At 49.3% G+C, this 20765-nt stretch overlaps 1 protein-coding gene across 2 annotated transcripts in view; it reads right to left on the bottom strand.

The window, feature by feature from the left end:
• ndrg4 (NDRG family member 4) overlaps nt 1-20765 on the bottom strand; it is a 214098-nt gene that overhangs the window by 179002 nt on the left and 14331 nt on the right. The window lies entirely within an intron of this gene.

Below are 20765 nucleotides of genomic sequence, written 5' to 3' on the forward strand. Positions count from 1 at the left end.
TGGATGTTCATGTATAGTCTGTTACTGAGCTGTCCTGGGTGTTCAGGCTTGTTGCAATAGGCAATTTACAAAAGCCAGTTGGTGAATCTCTATTCTGAAGCATTCACCCAAGAATTCATGGCAACAAATGTGGAATTATTTTCATTTTACACAGTAATTACCATGTGACTAAAACTCATTGCTGTCTATAGGAGAGTAACTGCACAGACGGAATGAAAGCCGGTGATCTGAATTAATCCTGACACAACCCTTGCCCTTGAAGTAAGTTTATTTTATGACGACGAGTTTACACTGGAATGCTTATCTATTTTGGCAGACATCAGGTCGGCTGCTAGTGTAAAACAAGTATCAGAAGAACCATACAACTGCTGTATTAGAAAAATGGAAACTTCACATTGCAGCAGCAAAGGCTGCCCTTTCACGGTCGGGCAGGTAGAGGGAGCGTTACTCTCCATCTAGCCCTTGCTGTATTTCTCCTGGGAGTGCTCATTGACATAGTGTTTATCCATTATCCCACTGCTGCCGGACAACTATATATATATTTTTAAATTTGGTATGAACGACCACATTCCACTGACAAGCCCTACGTAACCCTTTTCCTGTAATATCTGCAGGTAACCCCAGCTTAATAGGATTTTCCAATGTTATGTGACAATCTGTAATACTGACTCACTGCTGCAATTCCATATTTTGGCCACTGGGTTGTTAGGAATATGAATTTTGTAATAATATAGACAAAGACTGCAGTCCTGTGCCTATATCCCAAGCGTGAATTCTTGAACACAGAGCCAAACACTTGCCGTTGATTAAAGGTTTAATGTTGCATACTCATGTGCGGCACCGAGATTACAAAGGATGCTTTGCCGCAGAAGAAACACACAAATTCATTCGGGTAAGCTCAACCATCCAGATGTCTTCCTTCTTCATCTCTCAGCCTATAGCTACCATTTTACCCCATTTATACTGTTTCTCACTGCATTACTCTATAGGCATCTACATTTGACCCTGGTGTCAGCCGTGGCTCAGTGGGTAGCACCCTCGCCTCTGAGGTTAGTAGGTTGTGGGTTCAAGTCCCACAGATTCTTGGCTGACACTCCAGTGGCGTACTGATGGAGTAGTGCACTGTTGGAAACTGAGGCCCCATTTGTCCTCTGAGGTGGACGTAAAAGTTCCCAAGACATTATTTTGAAGAAGAGCAGGGGAATCCTGGTCAATGTAACACCACAAAAAACAAATTATCTGGTCATTATCACAGTGCTGTTTGTGAGACCTTGCTGTGCGCAAATTGGCTGCTACGTTTTCTACATTACAACAGTTACTAATGTTATAAATTGGATAGCCAGGTGGTGAAGGATAGAATACTAGAGCCTAATCTTCAGTTGCTTCCCAGCTTTTATCCACAGAGCTCCAGATTACACCCACCCCACACCCTAGATCAGCTCTCTTATAAATGGATGAGAGTCCCCAATTGATACGCACCACCTGAATACAATTAACACTGATTAATATAAATCACGTGGATACAATTAACAACTTAACTTCTAAAGTACTTCATTGGCTGTAAAGTGCTTTGCGATGTCCTGAGGTCGTGAAAGGTGTTATATAAATGCAAGTCTTTTTTGTAAGCACTTTCAGTCCCAATCAAGATGTTCTTAGGCCTGTTAAATATCATGTTCCAAAGTTGCATAGAAAGCACCAATGTTTGGGTTAGAAAACCTAAGAGAACTGAGACGCCAGTTGGGTGTGATAAAACAAATCTAAATGTAAACATGCACCAGCTGGCCTTTAAGAACGCTGTAGTAACCTCCTGTACACAAGTTCAGCCTTTTTGCAGTCTTCCAATTTTAGTTTTTTATAACTACAGAAATAATAAGAATGGAATATAGTATAGAATAGAAGTAACTATTTTATGTAAAATGGCTTCCCTACTATTTCTCAATCTTCATCTCAGGGTGGCTCCTCAGAGTTTTTGTTTTCAAGTTTCTCACCCTCCAGCATGGCCGCCATCTTGGTAGAGTTAAACAGCCAGTTATGTACTTCTAAAAAAAAATTCTTTAAGGGTCAAAGTTTTTCCAGTCTCCAATATATTTTATTTTTCTTTCCCTGTTGGGGCAGCTTCTCAACTCAAATTGCATTATTATCATAGATCACATTTCTCCAGCCCTCCCCAACCCCCAGGAATCCACTTGCGTACATGTCTGTAAGGACAAATCCCTGATGATGTCCACTTCTATAACTTCCCGCTCGGCATTTTCTCAATCTCAGCTGGGAAATCTGGAAGAGCTGCAAGGTGGGGGGAGTTGGGGAGAAGGGGAAAAGGAAGCAGTTTGGGGGAACAGTCACCTTGGACCAGTCCTCATGCAGTGGCTAGCAGCCAATTCAAGAGTGGGTCTGTGCCTGCTCTCTCCACTTGGGAATTGTACAAGGAATGTAATGTAGGCAGGAAAAATCAAACCATTTGAATATACGTATATCAATACTAGTGGATCCCCTGTGACATTGCTCGGTGAGTCAAAGTTGTGGTGAGAGACAGGAAGTAAGTGGATAGCAGTGAAAACTTTTTTTGATTGGTTCAATTTATCCCAGTACTAATTAGATTAAGTGGACAGTAAAATATTTTTTGATTGGTTAAGCCAATCAATAAAGTGGATAATGGTAAAATATTTCTTGAATGCTTCCTGTGAAATTCCTATCCAATTACAGCAAAGAAGGTTAAGTGGAGATTTAATAGAGGTGTTCAAAATTATGAATGGTTTTGATAGAGTAAGTAAGGAGAAACTGTTTCCACTGGCAGAGGGTTGGTAACCAGAGGACACAGAGTTACGGTAATTGGCAAAAAAAAGGGGAGATGAGGAGAAATGTTTTTACGCAGCGAGTTGTTGTGATCTGCATTGCACTGCCTGAAAGGTTGGTGGAAGCAAATTCAATAGTAACTTTCAAAAGGGAATTGGATGTATGCTTGAAACGGAAAAATTTGCAGGGCTATGGGGAAAGGAGTGGGTCTAATTGGATAGCTCTTTCAAAGAGCCGGCACAGACACGATGGGCTGAATGGCCTCCTTCTGCGCTGTTTGGTTCTATGATTCTGATTAGAAAAGCATGACACATTTAAATTGTGACGCACATTATACACAAGGCTTTTAATGATAAATTTGAACCATTTTTAAAAAGTATTACATTGACACTGGGCCACTGCAAACAAATAAAGGTTTTAAAAGCTTGACGTGTATTTATGTCAGTTTTTACAAACACCCCTCGGTTTTTTGTATCTTCTTGCTGCAGATCTCTGACTATTCATATATAAAACCAGGATTACAGTAATCTCCTTTGCTCAGTAAATGGTTTTACATTTTTATGATCTGCTAACATTATTTTTTGTTGAATAATGACTATCACCAGCAGAGAAGCTTCACATATCAATTCTGCCCATGAGTCTCTCCTGGACAGTGCCACTGCAATGAACCCTATCCTTGTACACAAAATCAAGGGCAACCTCCATACCCTACAGCTAAAATGGTCAGACTATGGATAACCAAAAGCGAGGAAGACATTTCATACAGATAACCAGTAACTGCTTCTTAACATAAAACATGAAGCAGAGGATGAGAGTCAACACTACCATCTTGTGTGCACAAATACCAACAGTCACTGCACTCCCAGATAATTCATTGCACATGAAGTGCTCTGGGATGTTTCTGAGAGATCATAGAATCATACAGTTAGGGATCAACCTCAAAGGGTACCTAGGGGAGGTTTTGGGGGCTTGTTGTGGGCACAGGTCTGTGGCCCGCTGGTGCACCAACAAGCTGTCCAGATCTGCAGCTAGAAGATACAAGAAACCGAGGAGTGTTGGAAAAAAACTGGCATAAATACATGTCAAGCTTTTAAAACCTTTATTTATTTGGAGTGGCCCAGTGTCAATGTAATAGTTTTAAAAATGGTTCAAATCTATTATTAAAAGCCTTGTGTATTTTTTTTTAATTCGTTCACGGGATGTGGGCGTCGCTGGCGAGGCCGGCATTTATTGCCCATCCCTAATTGCCCTCGAGAAGGTGGTGGTGAGCCGCCTTCTTGAACCGCTGCAGTCCGTGTGGTGACAGTTCTCCCACAGTGCTGTTAGGAAGGGAGTTCCAGGATTTTAACCCAGCGACAATGAAGGAACGGCGATATATTTCCAAGTCGGGATGGCGTGTGACTTGGAGGGGAACGTGCAGGTGGTGTTGTTCCCATGTGCCTGCTGCTCTTGTCCTTCTAGGTGGTAGAGGTCGCGGGTTTGGGAGGTGCTGTCGAAGAAGCCTTGGCGAGTTGCTGCAGTGCATCCTGTGGATGGTACACACTGCAGCCACAGTGCGCCGGTGGTGAAGGGAGTGAATGTTTAGTGTGGTGGATGGGGTGCCAATCAAGCGGCATCAATGCATCAATGGCACAAAAATGTCATGCTTTTCTAATTAGAATCATAGTATATTACAGTACAGGAGGAGGCCATTCAGCCCATTGTGCCTGTGCCAGCTCTTTGAAAGAGCTATCCAAATATTCCCACTCTCCTGCTCCTTCCCTATAGCCCTACAAACTTTTCCTTTTCAAGTATTCATCCAATTCCCTTTTGAAAGTTACTATTGAATCTGCTTCCACCACCCTTTCAGGCAGTGCATTCCAGATCATTACAACTCACTACATAAAAGCATTTCTCCGCATCTCCCCTCTGGTTCTTTTGCCGATTACCTTAAATTTGTGTCCTCTGGTTACCGACCCTCTGCCAATGGAAACAGTTTCTCCCTATTTATTTTATCACAACCTCTCATAATTTTGAACACCATCAGTAAATCTCTCCTTAACCTTCTCTGCTCTAAGGAGAACATTTCCAGCTTCTCCAGTCTCTCCACTAGAGATGTAACAGATTTAGTATTTAGCAGAGCTGATTAGTAGTTTAGAAGTAGGTGCTCGTGATTATTGTATAGTCAGATATGATATTGTGTTAAAGGCCAAAAATGGCACATCAGAGGTGCACAAGTTTAGGAAAGAATATTCGGATCTACAAGAAGAGCTTCAGGGAGGGTCAGGTTTTTAAGCAGAAGCAGAAAATATAAAATAGAAGAAACATTGAACTTTTTAAAAGATCACTAGTGAATTTCCTGTAGCATTGCTCACGATGGGTTGGAGAATATGGCAAAAGTGGGTAGGAGTGAAGTAAAAGAATGATTCGCTCCAGTGAAATTTGAGCCAATCGGAAAATAGTGAACATTTAAAAAAATCTTACAGACAAGTTTAAAGTGTGGCATGTGCTCTACACAAAACTGGTGATAAGGAGGAAAGAACTTTCACTTATACAAAGCACCTCATGTCACTCAGGACTTCCCAAAGCACTTCACATTCAATTACTTTACTATGTACAGTCAGTACTATTTTGTGCACAGCAAGATTCCACAAAATGCAGAAAGATGAATAATCAGTTTGTTGTGTTTTTGGTGGTGTTGGTTAAGGGAGGACTGTTGGCCAGGACATCAGGAGAACTTCCTACTCTTTGAATAAAGCCATGGAGTCTTTTGTGTCCACCTGGACAGGCAGACAAAGCCTCAATTGAACATCTCATCCAAAGGATGGCACCTCTGATCAGGGCAGTACTGAGGAAAAACTGCATTGAGTATCGCCTTGATTATGTGCTTAAGTCCTGACAGGAATTTAAACCTGCAACCATATGATTCAGAGACAGCGACTAACTGAGCCAAGTTGACGGCAATCTATCTACATAGGGTTCTAAAAGAGGTAGTGGATGCATTGATTATGATCTTCCAAAATTCTCTAGATTCTGGAACGGTCCCTGTGGACTGGAAGGTAGCAAATGTTACACTGCTATTCAAGAAGGGAGGGAGAGAGAAAACAGGGAACTACAGGCCAGTTAGGCTGACATCAGTCATCGGGAAAATGTTGGAATCCATTATTAAGGAAGTAGTAACAGGGCACTTAGAAAATCGTAACTTGATTAGGCAGAGTCAACATGGTTTTATGAAAGGGAAATTGTGTTTGACAAATTTTTTTTTTAAAAAAGAGTTTTTTGAGGATGTAACTAGCAGGGTAGATAAAGGGGAACCAGTGGATGTAGTATATTTGGATTTTCAAAAGGCGTACAATAAGGTGCCACATAAAAGGTTGTTACACAAGGCAAGGGTTCATGGGGTTGGGGATAATATATTAGCTTGGATAGAGGATTGGTTAAAGGACAGAAAACAGAGAGTAGGAATAAACGGGTCATTCTCAGGTTAACAAGTGAGATGCCGCAAGGATTGGTGCTTGGGCCTCAGCTATTTACAATCTATATTAATGACTTAGATGAAGGGACCGAGTGTAATGTATCCAAGTTTGCGGACGATACAAAGCTAGGTGGGAAAGTAAGCTTTGAGAAGGACACAAAGAGTCTGCAAAGGGATATAGGCAGGTTAAGTGGGTGGGCAAAAAGATGGCACTTGGAGTATAATGTGGGGAAATGTGAGGTTATTCACTTTGGTAGGAAGAATAGAAAAACAGAATATTGTTTAAATGGTGAGAAACTATTAAATGTTGGTGTTCAGAGAGGCTTGGGTGTTCTTGTACAAGAAACACAAAAAGTTAGTATGCAGGTACAGTAGGCAATTAGGAAAGCAAATGGCATGTTGGCCTTTATTGCAAGAGGGTTGGAGTACAAGAGTAAAGAAGTCTTACTACAGTTGTATAGGGCTTTAGTGAGATCTCACCTGGAGTACTGCATACAGTTTTGGTCTCCTTATTTAAGGAAGGATATATCTGCCTTGGAGGCAGTGCAACGAAGGTTCACTAGATTAATTCCAGGGATGAGAAGCAAAAGTAGTCAGTAATTCAATAGTTGAGGATAAAGGGAGTGATAGGAGAATTAAAAGAGCAATTGAAAACAGACTACAGGAAAAAAAATCCAAATGATCCAAGGGAATATTTTAGTTATGTTGGCAATAGATGGTGTGTTAAAGACCAGATGAAGCCTTTAAGGGATAAATTGGAAAGGTAGATGGAGAATCAGGGTAGATAACTGATCGGTCAGACAGATTCTCCACATCAATATTCACAAGCAATGACTATGCAATTTCTAGATCCTGTAAGTTTTGGACAGAAATTTATACTACATGCAGACATTAATAGAAGAATCTGTCATAAAGAAACCTGAAGAAATAAATGCCTAAAAGGCAGTTGAGCCAGCTGGTGTATGTATTACAATCCTCAAGGAAACAGGCAAAGCTCTGGATAAAATTTATACGAACACCATTAATACAGTGCTTTGAGGTTGGAGGACAGGTGCGTAGGAAATTCTAGAAACAGGAATAGGTCAACATGCCAACCTCTTTCTGGTTTGATCTCCATCCCACATTCCAATTGTCTCACTATATCCTTCTATGTCTTTGTTCAGAAACGTATCTTGTTGTCACCTGAATCTATTTGCTTCAATATGTTCCCAGGTAATGTATTCCATGTAACTATTATGCTCTGTATCAAATAGTTCTGTCTAAACCTCTCTTTGCAGCTAATTTCCTCATTTAAAAATTTATCCCTCAGTTTTTGAGCCCGTCATCAGTTTGCTCAGAACAATTGCCATCATAATTTTGAAAAATCCTCTTAGGTCACTTCAAAGCCTCTTTTCTAGTGAGAACATTCCCAGCGTCTCTTGCCTTTCCTAAGATTCCTGACATCTGATGCCATCTTGGCAGCCCTAAATTGCACACTCTCAAGGACAATACTCTTCCTATGGTATGGCGATCAGCACTCCAGGCAGGGTCTAACCAGCTCCATATACAGTAATATCACCTCTTCTGATTTGCACACTGTCCCTCTCTTTATATAACCCAGGACTTTGTCTCTTTCATGGTAGCCATGGACTGGGCAATTTCAATGGTTTTATCACAATAACCCTTTAATCCCTCTCCTTATCATTATGCTGGGTGAGTGCTCTAATAAACACATACTTCCTACTATGAATCCTTGCTCCCATCCTAATTATTTACATTTAGCTACAGTTAACTGCATTTGCCATTTACTGGCCCAACTTTCCGAAAAGATCCAAATCCTTTGACACTTGGTTGCATTTTTGCTCATTATTTGCCAAACCTTCAATTTTAGAATCAGCTGAAAACTTGAAGATTTTGCCTTTAACACCCTCATCCGGGTCATTTTAGATCAGCAGTTTTGATCCCCGTGATACCCCACTCATAATCCTTTTTGCAGACTAACACCTACTTGTCCAGGTGGCAGCGATAATTCTGTAAAACTCTAGCAACTTAATTAAACATGATAAACTGCATAGTATTATAACTGGCCTATCAATCTCCTTCATCTGTACTGTTGTTTTTGGGCCCAAAACCCCATCCCAAGTCCAAAACTGGACAGGTGGCAGGTGAGAGACTGAGGTCATGGCTTGAGCTGCTGTGCTACTGATGAAAATCATAGTGACCTCAATAAAAATGAATGTCTCCATTTTGTGAGACAGAGAGAGGGAAAAAATGGACTTCTAAAATGTTAAAAGGATTTTTTATTCTTTTTTATTCGTTCACGGGATGTGGGCGTCGCTGGCGAGGCCGGCATTTATTGCCCATCCCTAATTGCCCTCGAGAAGGTGGTGGTGAGCCGCCTTCTTGAACCGCTGCAGTCCGTGTGGTGACGGTTCCTCCCACAGTGCTGTTAGGAAGGGAGTTCCAGGATTTTAACCCAGCGACAATGAAGGAACGGCGATATATTTCCAAGTCGGGATGGTGTGTGACTTGGAGGGGAACGTGCAGGTGGTGTTGTTCCCATGCGCCTGCTGCTCTTGTCCTTCTAGGTGGTAGAGGTCGCAGGTTTGGGAGGTGCTGTCGAAGAAGCCTTGGCGAGTTGCTGCAGTGCATCCTCTGGATGGTGCACACTGCAGCCACAGTGCGCCGGTGGTGAAGGGAGTGAATGTTTAGGGTGGTGGATGGGGTGCCAATCAAGCGGGCTGCTTTATCTTGGATGGTGTCGAGCTTCTTGAGTGTTGTTGGAGCTGCACTCATCGAGGCAAGTGGAGAGTATTCCATCACACTCCTGACTTGTGCCTTGTAGATGGTGGAAAGGCTTTGGGGAGTCAGGAGGTGAGTCACTCGCCACAGAATACCCAGCCTCTGACCTGCTCTTGTAGGCCACAGTATTTATGTGGCTGGTCCAGTTAAGTTTCTGGTCAACGGTGACCCCCAGAATGTTGATGATTGGGGATTCGGTGATGGTAATGCCATTGAATGTCAAGGGGAGGTGGTCATTGCCTGACACTTGTCTGGCACGTATGTTACTTGCCACTTATCAGCCCAAGCCTGGATGTTGACCAGGTCTTGCTGCATGCGGGCTCGGATGGTGGGGGATTCGGCGATGGTAATGCCGTTGAATGTCAAGGGGAGGTGGTTAGACTCTTTCTTGTTGGAGATGGTCATTGCCTGGCACTTAACTGGCGCGAATGTTACTTGCCACTTATGAGCCCAAGCCTGGATGTTGTCCAGGTCTTGCTGCATGCGGGCTCGGACTGCTTCATTATCTGAGGGGTTGCGAATGGAACTGAACACTGTGCAGTCATCAGCGAACGTCCCCATTTCTGACCTTATGATGGAGGGAAGGTCATTGATGAAGCAGCTGAAGATGGTTGGGCCCAGGACACTGCCCTGAGGAACTCCTGCAGCAATGCCCTGGGGCTGAGATGATTGGCCTCCAACAACCACTACCATCTTCCTTTGTGCCAGGTATGACTCCAGCCACTGGAGAGTTTTCCCCCTGATTCCCATGGACTTCAATTTTACTAGGGCTCCTTGGTGCCACATGTCAAGGGCAGTCACTCTCACCTCACCTCTGGAATTCAGCTCTTTTGTCCATGTTTGGACCAAGGCTGTAATGAGGTCTGGAGCCGAGTGGTCCTGGCGGAACCCAAACTGAGCATCGGTGAGCAGGTTATTGGTGAGTAAGTGCCGCTTGATAGCACTGTCGACGACACCTTCCATCACTTTGCTGATGATTGAGAGTAGACTGATGGGGCGGTAATTGGCCGGATTGGATTTGTCCTGCTTTTTGTGGACAGGACATACCTGGGCAATTTTCCACATTGTCGGGTAGATGCCAGTGTTGTAGCTGTACTGGAACAGCTTGGCTAGAGGCGCAGCTAGTTCTGGAGCACAAGTCTTCAGCACTACAGCTGGGATGTTGTCGGGGCCCATAGCCTTTGCTGTATCCAGTGCACTCAGCCGTTTCTTGATATCACGTGGAGTGAATCGAATTGGCCGAAGACTGGCTTCCGTGATGGTGGGGATATCGGGAGGAGGCTGAGATGGATCATCCACTCGGCACTTCTGGCTGAAGATGGTTGCAAACGCTTCAGCCTTGTCTTTTGCACTCACGTGCTGGACTCCGCCATCATTGAGAATGGGGATGTTTACAGAGACTCCTCCTCCCGTTAGTTGTTTAATTGTCCACCACCATTCACGACTGGATGTGGCAGGACTGCAGAGCTTTGATCTGATCCGTTGGTTGTGGAATTGCTTAGCTCTGTCTATAGCATGTTGCTTCAGCTGTTTAGCATGCATGTAGTCCTGAGTTGTAGCTTCACCAGGTTGGTACCTCATTTTTAGGTATGCCTGGTGCTGCTCCTGGCATGCTCTTCTACACTCCTCATTGAACCAGGGTTGATCCCCTGGCTTGTTGGTAATGGTAGAGTGAGGAATATGCCAGGCCAGGAGGTTACAGATTGTGCTGGAATACAATTCTGCTGCTGCTGATGGCCCACAGCGCCTCATAGATGCCCAATTTTGAGCTGCTAGATCCGTTCTGAATCTATCCCATTTAGCACGGTGGTAGTGCCACACAACACGTTGGATGGTGTCCTCAGTGCGAAGACGGGACTTCATCTCCACGAGGACTGTGCGGTGGTCACTCCTACCAATACTGTCATGGACAGATGCATTTGCCACAGGTAGATTGGTGAGGACGAGGTCAAGTAAGTTTTTCCCTCGTGTTGGTTCGCTCACCACCTGCCGCAGGCCCAGTCTAGCAGCTATGTCCTTCAGGACTCGGCCAGCTCGGTCAGTAGTGGTGCTACCGAGCCACTCTTGGTGATGGACATTGAAGTCCCCCACCCAGAGTACATTTTGTGCCCTTGCTACCCTCAGTGCTTCCTCCAAGTGGTGCTCAACTTGGAGGAGGACTGATTCATCAGCTGAGGGAGGACGGTAGGTGGTAATCAGCAGGAGGTTTCCTTGCCCATGTTTGACCTGATGCCATGAGATTTCATGGGGTCCAGAGTCAATGTTGAGGACTCCCAGGGCCACTCCCTCCTGACTGTATATCACTGTACCGCCACCTCTGGTGGGTCTGTCCTGCCGGTGGGACAGGACATACCCAGGGATGGTGATGGAAGAGTCTGAGACGTTGGCTGAAAGATATGATTCTGTAAGTATGGCTATGTCAGGCTGTTGCTTGACTAGTCTTTGGGACAGCTCTCCCAATTTTGGCACAAGTCCCCAGATGTTAGTAAGGAGGACCTTGCAGGGTCGACTGGGCTTGGTGTTTTGCCGTTGTCATGTCCGGTGCCTAGTGGTCCGATGCCAGGTGGTCCGTCCGGTTTTATTCTTATTATGACTTTTCGTAGCGAGATTTTACAACTGAGTGGCTTGCTAGGCCATTTCAGAGGGCAATTAAGAATCAACCACATTGATAAGGTGGATACAGAGAAACAATTTCCTCTGGTGGGAGAATCAAGGAGAAGGGGACATAATCTTAAAATTAGAGCTAGGCCATACAGGAGCAAAATCAGGAAGCATTTTTTCACACAAAGGGTAGCAGAAATATGGAACACAAAAGGCTGTGGGTGCTGGGAAAACAACAACAACTTGCATTTATATAGTGCCTTTAACCTATGAACGTCCCAAGGCGCTTCACAGGAGCGTTATCAAACAAAATTTGACACCGAGCCACAACGAGATATTTGGACAAGTGACCAAAAGCTTGGTCAAAGAGGAGGCAATTGGAGCTTTCAACATTGAGATCGATTTTTGCTCGGTAAGGAATTTGGAGCAAAACCGAGTAAATGGAGTTGATGTGCAGATCAGCCATGATCTAATTGGATTGCAGAAACAGACTCAAGGAGCTGAATGGCCCACTCCTGTTTTTAATGTTCCTATTTAAATAGGAAAATCAGACCTTTGGGGCTCGATTTTCGCACCCGTGATCGGTTGCATGGTGGCGGGGGGGCTGCGAAAATCGAGGATTCCCGGGGCGGGTCGGGAGCTCGGCTCCAACCCGCCCACTTCCGGGTTTCCCAATGACGCGCTCACATGAGCGCGCAGCCCCCGCATGTGGGACTCCCGCCGGCAATTAAAGCCGGCGGGGTGCCACTTAAAGTACTTAAACAGGTACTTCAGGTCGTTTACAGACCTGATTGACCTGATATTTTAGCAGGGATGGGATTTTGCAACTGACTGAGACTGTTCCCCGTACTGGGGGAAACGCTCCCAGTTCAAATGGACATGTTGCAGCCATCAGCCTGTGGCAGCTGCAAAGGTCCATTTGACAGGTGCGGGGGGGGGGGGGTAGAGACCCTCACTCATTGCAGGAGGCCACTCTGTCACTTGGGACAAAGTTTGACCTCCACCACCCTCCTCATAACAATAAAATTCACCAACTTGCACACTTACCCCGGTGTCCAGACACATTTACCTACCTTGCGGACCCCCTTAGATGTACATCTTCCAGAAGGGGGCCGCCGTAGCTGCAGTCATGACCTCCTCGGAGGACGAACAGCATCAGCAGCCTCGCCATCCAAGCCGTCCACCTCTGACACGTGGAGCTCCACAACAGAGTGCAGTGACACATCCATCTGTACAGCAGGAGGGAGGGCAACTGCAGAGAGAGATGCGTCGCAGAGGGCACTACCCTCGCCACAGGGTCCACAGACCGAGGCTCAGCTTCCTGGACCTCTCTGAACAGCAGTGCACACGGAGGCTCAGAGTCACTCGACATGTAGTCGTGGACATCTGCAGCCTCCTTCATGCCGAGCTGCTCCCGGCTGGCCCGAGCACCATCTTCTTACCTGTCACTGTCAAAGTCACCACTGCCCTCAACAACTTCTCCTCCGCATCCTTCCAGGGTGCAACCGGGGACATCGCCGACGTCGCTCAGTCATCTACACAAAAGAGCCCTGAAAATACACCTACACCCACTCTGCAGTGACACAATGGGTGGCATCAGTTGTGGGTCTTCATTGTGATCCTCAGGAAAGGGCATTATTGCACAAACCAGACAAGATTCGCAAAGACGTGGCAGTAGTGGTGCCAATATAATATGTAATGTGAGTTGATCAGAAATTAAATATAGGTAAAAACCACGACAAACCCTCAAACACCCTTGTGCATCCCCTTCATGCTCATGACACGTTTGCCTTACGCTGCCTAATGCACATATGTGATGCATGCCCTGTGGCTGCAGCACAGGCAGTGGCAGGTTGAGTGAGGTTGACTGTGAAAGAGATGCACGAGAGGGTGAGTATGAGTTAGAGCCATGAGATTGTATGAGGATTGGGTTGAGTGGTAGTGGCAGGATGAGTACTGGCGAGGTGAGTAAGTGCAGGTAAGATGAGGATGAGGTTTGAGTGGGTGTGAGGAGTGATGTGACAGAGTAGTGTTGGCAGTGCCGAAGGAGATGTGGGGTGGGGGCAGTGATGTGGCAGACGGAGTGTAGGGGAATGAGTAAGTGTACTCACTTTGACTGACCTACTTAGGTCATTGGAGTGCCTCCTGCACTGTATGCAGGTGGGCGATATGTTGGTGGTGCAGGTGACCTCCTCTGCCACTTCGAGCCAGGCCGCTTCCTCCCGCCCGCCGGGGGGGGAAGATCTCTGTCCTCCCCCTCCCCCTCCTCCTCCTCACCCCATCCAATAAAAGCTGGAGTGAGGCATCATTAAACCTGGGAGCAGCCTTCCCCCTGGGCTGCTCCATGCTGTAATTTTTCCTATTTCTTGCAGCATCAGTCAGTGGAGGACTGCCCCTTTAAATAGAGCTCCTCCAGCTGACAGACCTTACTGCACATGCACAGTCCGCCTGCCGCGCAGTTTAGCAGCGGGGAACCCGGAAGAACACGTAAGTGGATCCAATCAGCCTACGACTGCGTGCGGGGCAGACTGATTTCATGATTTCACCGGGCGCGTTACCCACCCGCCCAATCTACCCCCCGCCCTGGTAATATCAGGCCCTTGGTGTCTGGTTTACATTGTAGCAATCTGACAGCCCACTCCAAACCGGGCTGGTCTCAGTTATCAATTTTTCCCCTCTGCTGCGTGCATTTGAGTTATTCGCGTCTCTTTGTGCTGCCAGGAGCATGGACGTTCACTTTTAATTAATGGGCATGATTAACAGCAGTAATTAGCTGGCACTCAGTAACACACACACACACACACACACACACACAGCCTTTTCCTTCCTGGCAGCCTGCTTTTAATTTGTTCCGGTCTCATGCGTGAACTCCCTGCAGCGGAATGCGAGTCACACAGAGTAAAAGCCAGCGTAATTATTGCTCCCCTCATTGTCCGCAGACTGTGCTGATAGGCACGTTCCAATTTGGAGCGCTGCCCCCCCCACCGGTGCCGATCCCCCCCTCAATCAACATCTGACAGTGGCGGATTCACCAGTGACTCCTGCCATGACGCTATCGCAAGCTGCGCGTCATCAGTCAGTGACTAGATAGCAACCGTGGAAAAATAACAGAAGCAAAAAGGATAACATATAAGGCCCGACAATAAGACGGAGGCGGGACCTGAGCGGGATTGGGCAATAGCGGGCGACAAATGCGCAACTTCATGGGACGCGTGGGAATATCAACAGGGATGTCTCATTATCATTTTACTTCCGGGTTTCGCGTCACCATTGCGCGTGAGCAGGAGTGATGTGGACCCACGTTACACGATTTCACCGTGACTATTTAAAGGGTCACTTCACAGATACAATGGTGGAAGAGATTTGGAGTTTTGTGGATTGTGTTGTGTGACATTCAAGTTGAGAGATGGAACAGAGGGCAAAGGCTGTGCCCAGATTCAATGTATCTGCTGGGTGCAGTAAGGGCGAGGAAGGAGGTTCTCTTCACTGGCAATGAGGAAAAAAACCTGCTGCAACAACAAAGAAGGCGTGGTTGGAGGTGGCCGAAGAGGTCAGCAGCAGGAGTGTGATCATGAGGACTTGGATGCAGTGCAGGAAGCGTTTTAATGACCTAACTTGGGAGTGCCAATTGGGACAGTGTAGAGGGAGTTCTACTGTGTACCCTGACCTGGGAGTGTTCAGTGAGACAGTGTGGAGGGAGTTTTACTGTGTTCCCTGACCTGGAAGCGTTCAGTGAGACAGTGTAGAGGGAGTTCTACTGTGTACCCTGACCTGGGAGTGTTCAGTGAGACAGTGTGGAGGGAGTTTTACTGTGTACCCTGACCTGGGAGTGTTCAGTGAGACAGTGTGGAGGGAGTTTTAGTGTGTACCCTGACCTGGGAGTGTTCAGTGAGACAGTGTGGAGGGAGTTTTAGTGTGTACCCTGACCTGGGAGTGTTCAGTGGGACAGTGTAGAGGGAGTTTTACTGTGTATCCTGACCTGGGAGTGTTCAGTGGGACAGTGTAGAGGGAGTTCTACTGTGTACCCTGAATGGGAGTGTTCAGTGAGACAGTGTAGAGGGAGTTTTACTGTGTATCCTGACCTGGGAGTGTTCAGTGGGACAGTGTAGAGGGAGTTTTACTGTGTATCCTGACCTGGGAGTGTTCAGTGAGACAGTGTAGAGGGAGTTCTACTGTGTACCCTGACCTGGGAGTGTTCAGTGGGACAGTGTAGAGGGAGTTCTACTGTGTACCCTGACCTGGGAGTGTTCAGTGAGATAGTGTGGAGGGAGTTTTACTGTGTACCCTGACCTGGGAGTGTTCAGTGGGACAGTGTAGAGGGAGTTTTACTGTGTACCCTGACCTGGAAGCGTTCAGTGAGACAGTGTAGAGGGAGTTCTACTGTGTACCCTGACCTGGGAGTGTTCAGTGGGACAGTGTAGAGGGAGTTCTACTGTGTACCCTGACCTGGGAGTGTTCAGTGGGACAGTGTAGAGGGAGTTCTACTGTGTACCCTGACCTGGGAGTGTTCAGTGGGACAGTGTAGAGGGAGTTCTACTGTGTACCCTGACCTGGGAGTGTTCAGTGGGACAGTGTAGAGGGAGTTTTACTGTGTACCCTGACCTGGAAGCGTTCAGTGAGACAGTGTAGAGGGAGTTCTACTGTGTACCCTGACCTGGGAGTGTTCAGTGGGACAGTGTAGAGGGAGTTTTACTGTGTACCCTGACCTGGGAGTGTTCAGTGAGACAGTGTGGAGGGAGTTTTAGTGTGTACCCTGACCTGGGAGTGTTCAGTGGGACAGTGTAGAGGGAGTTTTACTGTGTATCCTGACCTGGGAGTGTTCAGTGGGACAGTGTAGAGGGAGTTCTACTGTGTACCCTGAATGGGAGTGTTCAGTGGGACAGTGTAGAGGGAGTTCTACTGTGTACCCTGAATGGGAGTGTTCAGTGGGACAGTGCAGAGGGAGTTTTACTGTGTATCCTGACCTGGGAGTGTTCAGTGGGACAGTGCAGAGGGAGTTCTACTTTGAACCCTGACCTGGGAGTGTTCAGTGGGACTGTGTAGAGGGGGTTTTACTGTGAAACCTGACCTGGGAGACATTGATGGTAAGCAGAAAAAAACCCAGTAAACGTTCTATTTCTCAGCAGTCTTCGCCTCAATAACAAAATACATTGAGATTTTTTCTTCTATTTTTACAAGATCCCGAAGGAGATGTGAACAAGTCAGGAGGTGTGAATGATACTAGGCAGAGCTGGAACAGTTAGTGACTGACTGCGAGAACAGAGTCAACAATTAAAACTGAATCATTCGCAGCAGCTAACTCAATATAACATGAAATCAACAGCCTGAAAGTTAATATCAGTCAAGACGTTTGCCCCAATCTTCCTCCACTAACCCCTTGCACATAAGTATCATGCAGGTGGAAGTGGGACGAACCCACATGTGACACGACTGACAGATTGGCCTGCTTAATTTAGGCTGTGTCAATGCAACTCCTGGTAGGCCCACAGACACAGTGGTGTCTATTGACACCACTGTGTCCAGACAACGTGCTGGAGGCGGGGCTGGACTTACGGCAGGACTTACAGCAGGACTTACAGCAAATGGTGTATTTTACAGCAAACAAAGTTTATTTACTCAGCAAACATTGAAGCAAACAGTGTCTATTTACGGAGTCTATTTAAAAAATAGGGTGCAATATGATACAAAGCTAGATGGGAAAGTAAGCTGTGAGGAGGACACAAGGGGCACAATTTTAAAAGGGCAGCGGGATGGCAGTGGCGGGGGTGGTGGGGGGATGAACGTGCATGTGGGTAACCTGAATAATAAAAACTTACCGTTCCCCACACGATCGCAACTTAATTGGTGGCCATTAATCTTGTTCCGATTTGAAGTCCGAAAGCTGCGCAGTGGGCGGACTGTGCACCCGCATGACAGGCTGTCAGCTGCAGCGTCTAGATTCAAAGGGTCATTGCGCCAATGGATTTTAGTGGAGCAAGGAGCAAGAAGACACAATGGAGCAGCACAGGGGCAAGGCTGCTCCAAGATTCAGCAATGCCTCACTTGAGGTGCTGTTAGCCAGGGTGAGAAGGAGGAGGGAACTATTTTACCCGGTCGACAGGAGGAAGCGCCCTGTCTCTGCCACCAAGAAGGCCTGGCTCGAGGTGGGAGAAGAGGTCACCAGCAGGAGCGCACACACGCGCGCGGGAGGGAGGGAGAGGGGGGCGCGGAGAGAGGGAGCGAGAGACGCAGAGAGAGGGAGCGAGAGACGCAGAGAGAGGGAGCGAGAGACGCAGAGAGAGGGAGCGAGAGACGCAGAGAGAGGGAGCGAGAGACGCAGAGAGAGGGAGCGAGAGACGCAGAGAGAGGGAGCGAGAGACGCAGAGAGAGGGAGCGAGAGACGCAGAGAGAGGGAGCGAGAGACGCAGAGAGAGGGAGCGAGAGACGCAGAGAGAGGGAGCGAGAGACGCAGAGAGAGGGAGCGAGAGACGCAGAGAGAGGGAGCGAGAGACGCAGAGAGAGGGAGCGAGAGACGCAGAGAGAGGGAGCGAGAGACGCAGAGAGAGGGAGCGAGAGACGCAGAGAGAGGGAGCGAGAGACGCAGAGAGAGGGAGCGAGAGACGCAGAGAGAGGGAGCGAGAGACGCAGAGAGAGGGAGCGAGAGACGCAGAGAGAGGGAGCGAGAGACGCAGAGAGAGGGAGCGAGAGACGCAGAGAGAGGGAGCGAGAGACGCAGAGAGAGGGAGCGAGAGACGCAGAGAGAGGGAGCGAGAGACGCAGAGAGAGGGAGCGAGAGACGCAGAGAGAGGGAGCGAGAGACGCAGAGAGAGGGAGCGAGAGACGCAGAGAGAGGGAGCGAGAGACGCAGAGAGAGGGAGCGAGAGACGCAGAGAGAGGGAGCGAGAGACGCAGAGAGAGGGAGCGAGAGACGCAGAGAGAGGGAGCGAGAGACGCAGAGAGAGGGAGCGAGAGACGCAGAGAGAGGGAGCGAGAGACGCAGAGAGAGGGAGCGAGAGACGCAGAGAGAGGGAGCGAGAGACGCAGAGAGAGGGAGCGAGAGACGCAGAGAGAGGGAGCGAGAGACGCAGAGAGAGGGAGCGAGAGACGCAGAGAGAGGGAGCGAGAGACGCAGAGAGAGGGAGCGAGAGACGCAGAGAGAGGGAGCGAGAGACGCAGAGAGAGGGAGCGAGAGACGCAGAGAGAGGGAGCGAGAGGCGCAGAGAGAGGGAGCGAGAGGCGCAGAGAGAGGGAGCGAGAGGCGCAGAGAGAGGGAGCGAGAGGCGCAGAGAGAGGGAGCGAGAGGCGCAGAGAGAGGGAGCGAGAGGCGCAGAGAGAGGGAGCGAGAGGCGCAGAGAGAGGGAGCGAGAGGCGCAGAGAGAGGGAGCGAGAGGCGCAGAGAGAGGGAGCGAGAGGCGCAGAGAGAGGGAGCGAGAGGCGCAGAGAGAGGGAGCGAGAGGCGCAGAGAGAGGGAGCGAGAGGCGCAGAGAGAGGGAGCGAGAGGCGCAGAGAGAGGGAGCGAGAGGCGCAGAGAGAGGGAGCGAGAGGCGCAGAGAGAGGGAGCGAGAGGCGCAGAGAGAGGGAGCGAGAGGCGCAGAGAGAGGGAGCGAGAGGCGCAGAGAGAGGGAGCGAGAGGCGCAGAGAGAGGGAGCGAGAGGCGCAGAGAGAGGGAGCGAGAGGCGCAGAGAGAGGGAGCGAGAGGCGCAGAGAGAGGGAGCGAGAGGCGCAGAGAGAGGGAGCGAGAGGCGCAGAGAGAGGGAGCGAGAGGCGCAGAGAGAGGGAGCGAGAGGCGCAGAGAGAGGGAGCGAGAGGCGCAGAGAGAGGGAGCGAGAGGCGCAGAGAGAGGGAGCGAGAGGCGCAGAGAGAGGGAGCGAGAGGCGCAGAGAGAGGGAGCGAGAGGCGCAGAGAGAGGGAGCGAGAGGCGCAGAGAGAGGGAGCGAGAGGCGCAGAGAGAGGGAGCGAGAGGCGCAGAGAGAGGGAGCGAGAGGCGCAGAGAGAGGGAGCGAGAGGCGCAGAGAGAGGGAGCGAGAGGCGCAGAGAGAGGGAGCGAGAGGCGCAGAGAGAGGGAGCGAGAGGCGCAGAGAGAGGGAGCGAGAGGCGCAGAGAGAGGGAGCGAGAGGCGCAGAGAGAGGGAGCGAGAGGCGCAGAGAGAGGGAGCGAGAGGCGCAGAGAGAGGGAGCGAGAGGCGCAGAGAGAGGGAGCGAGAGGCGCAGAGAGAGGGAGCGAGAGGCGCAGAGAGAGGGAGCGAGAGGCGCAGAGAGAGGGAGCGAGAGGCGCAGAGAGAGGGAGCGAGAGGCGCAGAGAGAGGGAGCGAGAGGCGCAGAGAGAGGGAGCGAGAGGCGCAGAGAGAGGGAGCGAGAGGCGCAGAGAGAGGGAGCGAGAGGCGCAGAGAGAGGGAGCGAGAGGCGCAGAGAGAGGGAGCGAGAGGCGCAGAGAGAGGGAGCGAGAGGCGCAGAGAGAGGGAGCGAGAGGCGCAGAGAGAGGGAGCGAGAGGCGCAGAGAGAGGGAGCGAGAGGCGCAGAGAGAGGGAGCGAGAGGCGCAGAGAGAGGGAGCGAGAGGCGCAGAGAGAGCGAGCGAGAGGCGCAGAGAGAGCGAGCGAGAGGCGCAGAGAGAGCGAGCGAGAGGCGCAGAGAGAGCGAGCGAGAGGCGCAGAGAGAGCGAGCGAGAGGCGCAGAGAGAGCGAGCGAGAGGCGCAGAGAGAGCGAGCGAGAGGCGCAGAGAGAGCGAGCGAGAGGCGCAGAGAGAGCGAGCGAGAGGCGCAGAGAGAGCGAGCGAGAGGCGCAGAGAGAGCGAGCGAGAGGCGCAGAGAGAGCGAGCGAGAGGCGCAGAGAGAGCGAGCGAGAGGCGCAGAGAGAGCGAGCGAGAGTCGCAGAGAGAGCGAGCGAGAGACGCAGAGAGAGCGAGCGAGAGACGCAGAGAGAGCGAGCGAGAGACGCAGAGAGAGCGAGCGAGAGACGCAGAGAGAGCGAGCGAGAGACGCAGAGAGAGCGAGCGAGAGACGCAGAGAGAGCGAGCGAGAGACGCAGACAGAGCGAGCGAGAGACGCAGACAGAGCGAGCGAGAGACGCAGACAGAGCGAGAGACGCAGACAGAGCGAGAGACGCAGACGCACAGAGCGAGACGCACAGAGCGAGACGCACAGAGCGAGACGCACAGAGA

This window comes from Heptranchias perlo, chromosome 16 (genome assembly GCF_035084215.1).
Source record: "Heptranchias perlo isolate sHepPer1 chromosome 16, sHepPer1.hap1, whole genome shotgun sequence".
Classification (NCBI taxonomy): domain Eukaryota; kingdom Metazoa; phylum Chordata; class Chondrichthyes; order Hexanchiformes; family Hexanchidae; genus Heptranchias; species Heptranchias perlo.